General features: G+C 42.4%; 1 protein-coding gene across 2 annotated transcripts in view; it reads left to right on the top strand.

Annotated features, from left to right (window-relative positions):
* The first annotated feature begins 1,406 nt into the window (after positions 1-1,406).
* The window catches only part of filip1l (filamin A interacting protein 1-like), a 65,936-nt gene continuing 56,167 nt past the window's right edge, over positions 1,407-11,175 (top strand). Inside the window, exon 1 of one of the 2 annotated variants that reach the window (XM_051066105.1) lies at positions 1,407-1,916. The gene's annotated coding sequence lies outside the window, so the exon portion shown is untranslated. The remainder of the gene's footprint in view (positions 1,917-11,175) is intronic. The other variant, XM_018660989.2, reaches the window with a different exon arrangement.

The raw sequence follows: 11,175 nt of genomic DNA, 5'->3' as shown, positions 1-11,175 counted from the left end.
CACTTCCCATATTCCACTGTAGGCTGAAAACCCCATGTTTTCACATCATTTTCTCCTCACTGAATCATTCCCCCTCTTTTCTAGTCAATTAAAGACATTTCCCGTAACCATATACTGTTCTGCACTCGCTGCACATTTCATCTACGAGCCTTGAATGTAAACTGATGTAGAGATGTGGCTTACGTGTTCGATACAAACTTTTAGAATTACAAGGAAAATGGCTGCCAACTGAAACCATTAGTTGACTCCAGCTTCTCAAATGTGAGGATTTAATTTTCTTTGTCATACATGAAATATCTTTGTCAGACAAATACGACATTTGAAGAAGTTACACAACAACAATGGTAGATGCTTTTGTCTAAAGCAACGTGCAAATGCAGTGACCAGTGCTGTACTGGGGGTTGGAGCAAAACCTCAAGTATGAGCTTATTGCTGAAAAATCTGGTGGCTTTACTTCTTAAAAGTGGTGGGAAAATCCAGGGTAGAACAAGTTACAACTCTCACCGATTGATCAGCTTAGAAGTGGTAAGGCGGCAGTTTATGGTGTGTAACAGAGTAATTGTAAAGCACTCTACATAGAGTTTTGTGCCACACACACACTCACACACACACCTGGGTAAATAAAGGTGAAAGAAAAGAGAGCTGGGTGGGAAATTTATGGCGGTGTGTCAAGGAGAGGAACCACTGACAGCTGGAGGACTCGGGCTGAGTCTTGACGCAATTCAGGTCACGCACACACCCACCAACACACACACACAAATGCAGAAACACATTCACACATATCCACAGGTCAATCTTTAGTTGATTACCTTGCTCTGATATTTTTCTTCTTTAGGAAGACTGAACAGAAAACTAATTCATTTAAAAGCGGTTTATTTTAGCCCTGCATACCGTCTAATGCCGAACAATGCCCATAATTCTATTACTGCTCTGACGTCTGCCGAGGGACTGTTGTGACTCAACCGTCTGTGACCCTCCTGCCTCAGACTGCATCACAGACTAACCCAGTTTTTTTAACCAGCAGAGGGGTTGGCACTTAAAGTGTCAGGTACCTATTTTTGGTGCAACCTCACCGCACCCCAAGGTAAAAAAAAAAATCACCTGGAGGGGCTTTGTTAAAGGGGAACACCACTGATTTTGCCGCTGTATAATGCATGAGTTGGGATACAAAGCTAATCCTGAGATGTACTCTTCCAAAATGACCTAGAGCATGATCATGATGCATCACTTAGGCAATCACATGCCATGTTTACCTACATTTTCCCACCAACAATCAAAAAAAAAAAAAAAAAAAATCTAAATTCCTCTCCAAATATTGCCCCTGTCACCCTCACACCCCTTACTCTCTCTCTCCTCTGGGACAGTCACAGACTCCCAAGGGCTCAGTCTTCTGTCAGGGGCCATATGGTACCGTCAGAGCCCTGTGTGTGTGCGTGAGTGTGTGTGCTGGAGAGGGAGGGCAGCCGTGGCTCAAGGTGTCAGAAGGGAGGGTGGTTTAAATTTAACTGCAACAGGGCTGATATCTGCATGGCAGGTCCTGTCTCTCCCCCTGTGCTCTCTCTTTCTCTCTCACACACACACAGTCTGTCTTCACAGTCCCCAGCCACAGACATCATCAAACACACACACTCACACATGCACACAGCAGCAGCTCCCTCAGTCTGTCAGGAGACGCTCCTCTTCCTTCTCTAGCACCTATCAGACCACCTGGATTGTACGAGAGGCCAGCTGGGGACGCGACGGCGGAGAGAAAAGGGGGACGCTCACCGTCGGGAAGGAGAGCAGAGCGAAGGGGAAAAAAAAAAAAAAAAAATCACACTGAGGATAACGCTTCATCCAAACCGGCAGGCTGAAGGCACAGCCAGTGGCACTGCAGAGGCACAACAGCACAGAGGGCTAAGGCTTCGCTGCGAGAGGTAAGACTGGAGGTTGGCTTGGAGGGGCTGTGTGTGTGTGTGTCAGTTGATATTCATCTCTTTCATTTGGAGTCGGATATGCAAATGCAAAAGGTTGTCGGTGTGATTGAGTGAGGTTCTCACCTTCCTGGTAAATGTAGAAATCAAATAATACTGAAATCCCTGGCATAAGCAATATATTTGGAATATTTCTTTAAAAAAATTAATTGCTGTTTGCCTGGCATCATAAACGTTTAAAATACTATTCATGCTATTAATTAAAGATGCATTTAATTAAAAAGTTTTCTGGATTTCATTAGATTTTTCTCATTGTTCAGCTCATTGTTCTGTACAAAAGCTTAAATCAGAGATGCACAGAGATGTCTAACTTGAGTGGATTTACAGAGCACTTAGAGAGTGGGACCTAATCTGCACTGTGGCAGCTTTTCTGCTAGATTGTAGCTAATTAGACAGATATAGAGATTAGAGGACAGGGGAGAGAGACTACCCGAGGCTCTGCAGGGTCACAGGGAATGTCTGCTGATCTTAATTTAATCTAACTGGATTGAATTTGCTCTAATTGGATTGAATTTATTTGGCCAAGGGACAAAAGATCTAAACTGGTTGATTTTGATGGCAATGACAGAAATTTGACTGTCTTTTATTTGCAGTAAATCACTCATGCTTTACAATGCAATTTGCTGATCAGGGCAAAACCTGATATCGTCCTGGAGGTGGTAACGCACCCCCGTGGTCAATTTGACCACCACATCAAAGCTGTGGGTGATAATTCATCCGCTCCTGTGCAGTGATACTTTCTGTGGACGCTGGCGTTACCCAATGGGTCACATTGGTTGCAGCCGGGGAATTTCCAAAGGGCAGCGTGTCCACGAGAACCCGCAACAGTGTCATACAGTATCTGAGTGCAGGGAGGAGGGGTGAGGGAGAGGAGGAGGGGGGAGCACGCGGGGGTCAAGTTACCAGGCCTGCACTCATGTCTCAGTTTGGAAACGTACTGAGAGGAGCGGGAGAGACAACAGTCAAATGTCAGGCCGATAAAGCATTTTCACTTGAGCTGAGTTTAACCGTGAAACTCAGACACAGATGTTATTATAATCTTCTACTTTGGCTTAAAAAAATGCCTGAGCTATTATCACATGCTCAGACAGGATGTCCTGCACTGGCATCTATAGTTCGATGATGTGCTGGTATGTGGCGGCCAGCACAGTAAAAGAGATGCTGTTTTCCTCTTGATTATGCATAAGATATTTGGATTTTTGGGTAGCAGGCCTCACCTTTTTTGTGACATTCAATGGCCCATAATAAATCTAAAATGAATCAACAGGTGTTGAAACATCCCTCCAAGACTGCCACAAACCTCCCTCCTTCGAGTAAATATTTGGTGCTGACAGAAGGACACCCCAGCACGCTCCAGATGCAGCTTTAAAAGGCTTGGGATTTGGCATGTGACTGGAAGTGACAGGTTAATCTGTTTAAGTACGGACGATAGTGGGGCGGAGAGCCACGGCCTTCTGGTGCTGGTAATCTGCCGTAAGCCAACAAGGAGGCAACGGCCCAGCAGATTGATCAGCAAGTTTAGGGTGAATGGTGTCTGTAGGGTCATGGGAGTTGAAGCAAGGTGTGGCTGTTTCATCAAAGATCCTCATATTCTCTTTGCACTTGATGAATCCAATTTTTGTCTGTCTAGGCATCACTGTTAGACACTGCTGTACTTCTAGGAGTCTGACAACTAAAACCACTGCATCACAGCAATTGTTGATATGCAAACTCGCTCTCTTTCAGCGTGATTGACAGTTTGAGGGTAGTGGGGCAGAGATCATTAAACAAGACACGCATTAACGCAAACCTCCTTGCACCTTGAGCTTCACCAGCTGTAGGTCGGATTAGACGGCTTGGGCCTGGAGGCTTTATTGAAGGTGTTTGATTCATCAATGGGGAGATCAGTGGTGTATTCCACACTCAGATGAGAGTGTGCGTGTGAAAGAATGAAGGCAAATCTCTTCTTGATTAGCCCTTAAAAAGCAGATCAAACACGCATGCAGTTTGACCTTAAATCTTTTTTCATCCTCCTGGATTTTAACTCAGTTTCAAGTAAATCGCTGAAAAAATCTTGCTATAAACCAGGACTGAATTTTGGGGGAAAAGTTTTCTGATGCTTCAAGTGAGCATTAACAGAACTTTCCCACAGTTTACTGTTCTTATATTCCTAACATATCTTGACACAGCACCCAGTCACATTATACGAGGAGGATGGTTGGTGAGAAGTTCATGGGTCGTAACTGTCATTCCGTCTGGTTGACACGTAGTGGCCGCTGGCGGCTCCTCATACCGACTAAAGGCCTGCTGCTGAAGTGTCCTTGAGCAGGACACTGAAGATGCTGATGTATTGCCAAAAGAAAGACGTGTTTCCCCCACATGAATCAATAAAGTGTCACATTACATTTTGGATCAGGCTGTAATGCAGCTCAGTTTGAGGTAATCAGAATTCCTGAGCCGTCTCTCCCTGAGTGGATGAGATCAGCTGCTGATGTGAGCTGCGACCAGAGTAATAAATTGCATCAAATTTGAGATATTTTGTACATTTAAAATGGATGGTCTCATTTCCATTCAGCTATCATCACATTATTTAGGGCTAATGCTATTTTATGATTGGAAGTAGCTGGACTCTAAAATTAATTTGGAAAAAAGAGGGAGCTTTTCAAGGACATGAAGCTGAGTTTTGGTCCAAAATTTAACAGTCACCACTGAACTGTACATGACAGAGATTTAGAAAGATACACTTACAGAATCTGTTTACAAATACTATTACCATCTACTATATTTTATTATAGTCAGTATATATATATTAATTGTGGGATGAGTACACACTGTTGTCAGGATATCAAGCCAAAACGTCATTCCTAAAAAGAGTCTGTCCATCTTAGCAAAGGGCATTATGTGTGTCAATCTTTATGTCCATGTTTGGTTCCAGTCAGTCGCCTTATTTGCTGCCTTTTTTGGTACATTGCTTGGTTTCTTGTCGTCCTATGGTCACTAACTGTCAATCAGCTGAGTAGCATAGATGTGAACATGCATGGTCATGCAAAATGTTTGTTGGACTGTAGGAAACACTGCTTCAACAGGTACATTAACATGTACACATATTGCACAAGTGGCAAAATCATGGTCCTAGCAGGTTTTTCATTCAGTGCTGAAGCAATGAGTGGCTGAGGTGAGGTCGCCCAGTACAAGAAGAGCGTGGACTGAGGGACACATGGCGTTTGGCTGCAGTAACAGTGACGGGGGTCCTGTTTCTCTCACTGAATACCAATCGCTCAGAGCTCTGGGAAGAGAGCCCTATATATACCGAGAGAGAAACGCCAGTGTTGTCCAACATTAGCTTCTCTCTATCTCTCACAGCCTGACCTGCAGCCTTCTGCTGTCAAGCGAAGTCAAAATAAGTCAGGAGAGATCAGTTTGTACGGCAGGGTGGGCACTGAAACATCAGCTGGAAGGTGCTTTCGCAGAAGCTGTTCCCATGTGAGCAAGTGAAGACATACACACAGAAGAGGTTCAGGGACAGATGACTATAAAAAGGGAGAAGCCTGCATTAGGAATAAGGCTAGTAGCACTCAAAATATTCAGTGCTGGCTTAACCTGTTTACTCAGGACGTTACTATTTAACGTATCATCTGATAAAACAAACTGTGGATATCCGTTCCATTATCTTTATGTTGCATTTTATTGCTGACACCTTACTTCAGCAGGGCCTTTTCCCCGGGTGCATCGCTACAGAAACAGCTTGACTTCAGGTGCATAAATAATTCACATCCATATCTTTAAGTCTGCTCTGGACCGAGCGCTTACAGCATGATTTGCTGCAGCAGACACAGTTGCTGCTCATCTCTGTGTAAGAGTGAGTAATGCTTGTGCTGCATCACCACACAACAGAGCATTAGTGATGGATGGCTGCCTGTGCTGCATTAAAAACTATCAGCAGGGGATGATAGCTGGAGGCTCTGACTTTATGTGTGAAAACGCAACATGGTGAAATCCAAACGGAGAAAACCATATCACTCAAGTTTTTCTTTGAACTGGCTTTGAAGTTTACTTTTATCCATTACACACTCAGTAAAATCTAATAACTTGCTCAGTAATACAACTCAAATAAATTTTTGTCATATCTGAGTAATATTTTTGAAATGAGGTTCACACTATGTATGTCTGCATTTACTATTTTCACTCCCCATGCAACACATCACTTGCTGTGACAAGAAAAACAAGAGGAGGAGAATCAGTGAGAGAGTATCAGCGGCAGAACAAATAAAAAAGGCTTTGTGACTCCTCTCCTGAGACTGCTCTGCATCACAACTACAAAGGAGGATGGAGAATGAGCAACAATTTCCTTTTTTTTCCTCAACAGGAAATGTGCTACAAGTGAATGTGCAAGCCTGCGTCAGTCATTTCTGTGGCAACCAGTGCTGGAATGACAGGAAGTGCCTTAGAAACTGACAAACATGGTCTGGATACTTATAAGTTAGAACAGCTATTTAATATATGGGGAAGCCAATCTACGACTACCAATACTTGAAATACTGAGGAAAAAATAAGCTACATTTGTGAGTCTATCAGATATAACTGACTACATACAGACAGGGCTGAGAAACCAGGGCTTACTGACTGGCTTGAAAATGAAGTGAATCATATGCTGTGGTCTTCACAGTCACCTTTATGTGCAAGTCACTGTGACAATAAAGAGATCACACTCAGACTTAATAGGAAAGAAAACAGTCCACACTGCACTATTACTTAAGAGAGAACATTTCGGAAATACTCTGATGATATTGCTACTTACAGTAAAGATGCACAACATAACAAGAACTATCAGAAACATTTATCACCAGAATAGATGTTTATCCATGTCTGTCTTTTCACTTCCTGCTGCTCTTACTGTTAGCCACATACATTGCTCAGATTTGTCAGCGTGTCATCGCCTTTACTTTATTTAGTGCCTATGTTCTATGTTAAATATACAGCGAGGGTCTGCTGAACTCAGGTTCCACTGCAAGCTGTTTGACGGGGCCTGTGCTTTCCATGATGCAGCAGAAACTGTCATGGCCAAGTGGGTAATGAAGTCCACAGTCAGTCTGAGCGTCAAAGAGATTAACATGTAATACTGTGAAGTTATTTTGAATATGTAAAGATTTAGCATTTAAACAATATCAAGTTGTAATGAAGTAAATGGAGTAAAATAACATAATAATATTAGAACTAGTATTATCACTTTCTTACCAGACTCTTTCCAAAACTACAAGTTTGCTAAATTTGCACCTGAGCAACAAATATCGTTCTCCATAGGTACATCGTAGCTTAGCTTTCTTTGTGGATATACATTATGTAAACGTAATATTTACAGAGCTCTACATGAACCTCAACGTGAACCAGCTCACATCCCACAGCTATTTCTGCATTGTTTTCCCACCAGGGACTCGGCTTTGGTTGTGAAATTCTTGGCATATGTAACATGATTGGATAAAGCGACACAGGTGGCAGCACGCTGCTAAATATGCACCGCAGGAAAAAAATAAAACGCACCAAGGAGCCCCTGCTGTGAACACTCCTCTTTAAGCTTAAGCCTCCATTGTTTCCCCTCTCTGTTTGCTGTTGCTATAGGAATGGACTCAGCTGAGATGAGAGGGGCTTAGCGTGGCTCTGTGACTTTGCGTGGCTTTTGCATTTGCTAAATGACAGGGTCAATTATCAGGCTATTTTCTGATGACCCACTAACATTTTCCCTGCTCCGTCTTATTTAAGAGAAGTGAGGCATGTTGAGAGGTGAGAGGTGGTGAGAAATGTCACTGTCACACCCTGTGACACTTAATTTACTCACTTCAGCCTGGACAACACTGGACAGATCTGTCTTAAATGGGCATGATTTGCACAGAGTGGGGACTGTGTTTGGCAGGACTGCTGCAGTGTCAGTATGGGATGAGGCTCAGAGCTCGACAGCACATAGTGTCGATGAGGTTGAAGGGGGGTACGTTACACCCATCTGCCAAGATGACTCATACACAGTTCAGGGGGCCAAAGCCACAATAGTACTTGAGAGTTTGGAGTCCAAGTTGTGAAGGAACTTTTCATTTCAAAACAACCTTGGATCCTCTCTTTAGCTGTTGTCATCATACGTAAATCAGAGATTTGCAGCAGCCTTCATACGCAATATGTTACATAACCTGGATACAAAGACTAACTTGACTATTGTCTACTGTTCAAAAAACTTATCCAAACTACATTCACCCTGAAGGAGCTGACTTGAAAGAAATGTAGTAATTTTTCACCTTGTGTACACCCCGCAGTGATGACTCATACAGTAACTTGGTACAAGACAATGCATCGATACTCAGCCAAAAAAACAGAATCGCAGCTCTGCTTGTAGTCAAGCACACAGATTTTTTGAAAAATAAAAACATGACTCAGCTCACTGAGACACGCTGGTTTGCTGCTTGGAAGTGGAACAACAACTGAATATTAAGAAGAGAAAATGGAAGAGAACTGCGCTTTTATCCTCTGTTTTCACATATGAGGTTACTTTGGGACAAACTATTCCCATTTGTCTCTGACTATTATATATATATATTATGGTTGGATTGTAGGTCATAGTCTTTAAAAGTGTTTCAGCTGTTTTCAGAGAGAAAATCCTACTGAACAGTACCTGTCCAGCAGCAAAGGTAGCTAGCTGGTGAACAATGGTGGAGCACGTAGCAGCTAAAGAGCAGTTATTTCTCCCTGTATTTCAGTGAAGACCAAAAACAGACCTAAAAATAGAAAAGAAATATTGGACATTCATCAAGTACTGTTTCCTTTAAAAAGAGATCTATCAGGTTATCAAAATCCTTACACCTTCAGTTGTCACGCTGTGTGCTGAGCTGATGAAGCAGAAAATTGGAGCTATAATTCTTAGTGGGGTGGGGGATTAAAATCACTGACCAGCGTAGGTATTACAGGAAATCACCGCACCACCTCCAGAGAAATTCATATGCTGCTAGATAATGAGATCTTGATCTCCCATAACAGTGTGCCAAGCCAAAAGGACGCTTCAGGACATTTTGGATGCACAACGTCCAATAACTGCTAATTATAAACAAATCACATCTACCTGTTAGTTTGTAAATCAGATACGGTCCACCTAATTGATTTGCTGACTTGCATTATCCTGGAGACGATGGGACTCAATAGCATGCTGTCATAAAGTCGATGCTCTAATTACAGCTGTAACATTTGACTTGTAAATAGCTGAAGGTGTGACTCATCAGAGAGCTAGGCAACAAGGTCAGAGGCACGCCTACAGGGACAGAAAGATGAAAGGAAGCTGCGCAAAGTCTACATTTAATTATCACGTTTAGTATTTTTTGATAAGTTAAATACGGAAGTTGCATCCACAGAGAGTGGAGCTGGAGGAAGACACTTCAAAGTATATTAAGGAATCTTTAACAACACAAAAATGTCATCCAGGGATATTCAAATAGTTGTGACTACAAATCACACAATGCATACACATACATGTGCAACACGCTATAACTCAAGTGGCAGCCACACACACCTGTTCATAAAAACCTCATGACTACTCCCTCAGACATAAATGTGTTGGTGGCTGCAGGTGGTGAAGAGACTCAGCTCATCTTTGCTGACTCAAGCTTCTTCTGAACACTGTGCTCACTTCCTGCTGTTAAAGTGAAAGCTGTGAATTTGCCATTTAAGTTTATTTAATCACTTTGTTTTTGGAATATAGGACACACAGGACACATGCAGCATCTCAATTACAAGCCTACGCTGCTTAGTGATTCAGGCTGATAGGTGGAAAATACCTTTAACACTTGATAAATGAAACCTTGGCAGCTGAGGCATAAATGCAGCAGACTACAGTACAGTTCCTCGGCAGGATGTGGTCCGACACCACTAGGCAGTGTCTCAGCTTTTGCCTTCTCCTCATTTCTACTGTGCAGGGGATTGGATGACCTCTAATTTTAGCTCGGGGTTTGTCAGCCGCTGGACAGTTTGGATTACAGACAAAAAAGGAGGGGGCACGTAACCATCATTAGCTGAGGAGATAATGAGGAATATTGTAATATTTCTGCTTCATTTGTGTTTTGATGTTTCATGCTTCTGAAGAAGAGGGAGGGTTTTTCTCTCATGCCTCTGAGTGTCCTTGCAGTTGCTGATAATGATAATCTCAAGTCAAGCTCAGCCACAAAATGTGGTGTAAAGAAAACTACTCTTATTTTATTGTGTTATAACAGTATAGGAAGCAGCTTTAAAATGTAGCATGGTTACATGTTCACAATGACAATGCTAACATGAGGTTTTTCGTGTTACGTACAGAATTACAGCCAGTACATGAATCAATGATAACTTGACTGACACTTGAAATGCCACCTCTCTAACAGAGTTAATCTTTTTAGTAAGTGGCAGTATGTGTGTGTAGCGGGGGCAAAGTGACAGCATGTGGACCAACTGACCTGTAATCCTCTACTGTCAATCCTCTGTCACTACACAGATGGGTGGACAGACTGGAAACACACCGGTGAATGAATGAGCGCCTCCCTTTTTTATGTGTGTGTCCTTTTTCTTATTTCTTTCTTCCTATTTTCAGTTATTTCTTTGCCCATCTGTCTTCCTGCTCTTTCAGCTGCGTGCTCTTTTATCCTACAAATCACTTGGAAACTTTGGTTGAATTTCTACACAATACAATTAAAAACTGAATGAAAAGGTGCTGCTGGTATCTCATTGTCACTGTTAAAGTCACTGCTTGTCTGAGCGTCCAGGTGAGGCCAGAGGTTAAAGCTGAACAGACACATGTGGTGAAACATTTACGTGATGTCTAGGACCCTATAGCTATAACACGACATACCCAGCCAGTTCCTTAACAGTATCTGACGACACAAGCTGTCTGCAGGCCACTAATACAATGATCCATTTAACATACAGTAAACCACACTATGGCAGACTGGAAGAGCAAAACACACCCACGCCACATGCCTGGAGCTGATACAAATTACTACAGAAAACATAAACAACAACACTACAGCAAAACCAAGTTCCCAAGTACAGAGCACAGAGCTTGTCTTTAATTTTGTGAATTGCAAATTAGTGTCCTACTTTGGAAGTCAAATGTGAGAAAGTTGTTTGATTTATTTCTTTAGCAGAATGTAGTTGTGTTTTGTACTTCTTGTACTGTACTCCCTCAAACCTACTGCAGCACCTCCAACCAGTATTGTATCAT

This window comes from Lates calcarifer, linkage group LG7_2 (assembly GCF_001640805.2).
Source record: "Lates calcarifer isolate ASB-BC8 linkage group LG7_2, TLL_Latcal_v3, whole genome shotgun sequence".
Lineage (NCBI taxonomy): Eukaryota > Metazoa > Chordata > Actinopteri > Centropomidae > Lates > Lates calcarifer.
The sequence above is the reverse complement of the archived record's forward strand: the minus strand, read 5'-3'. Positions and strand labels throughout refer to the sequence as shown.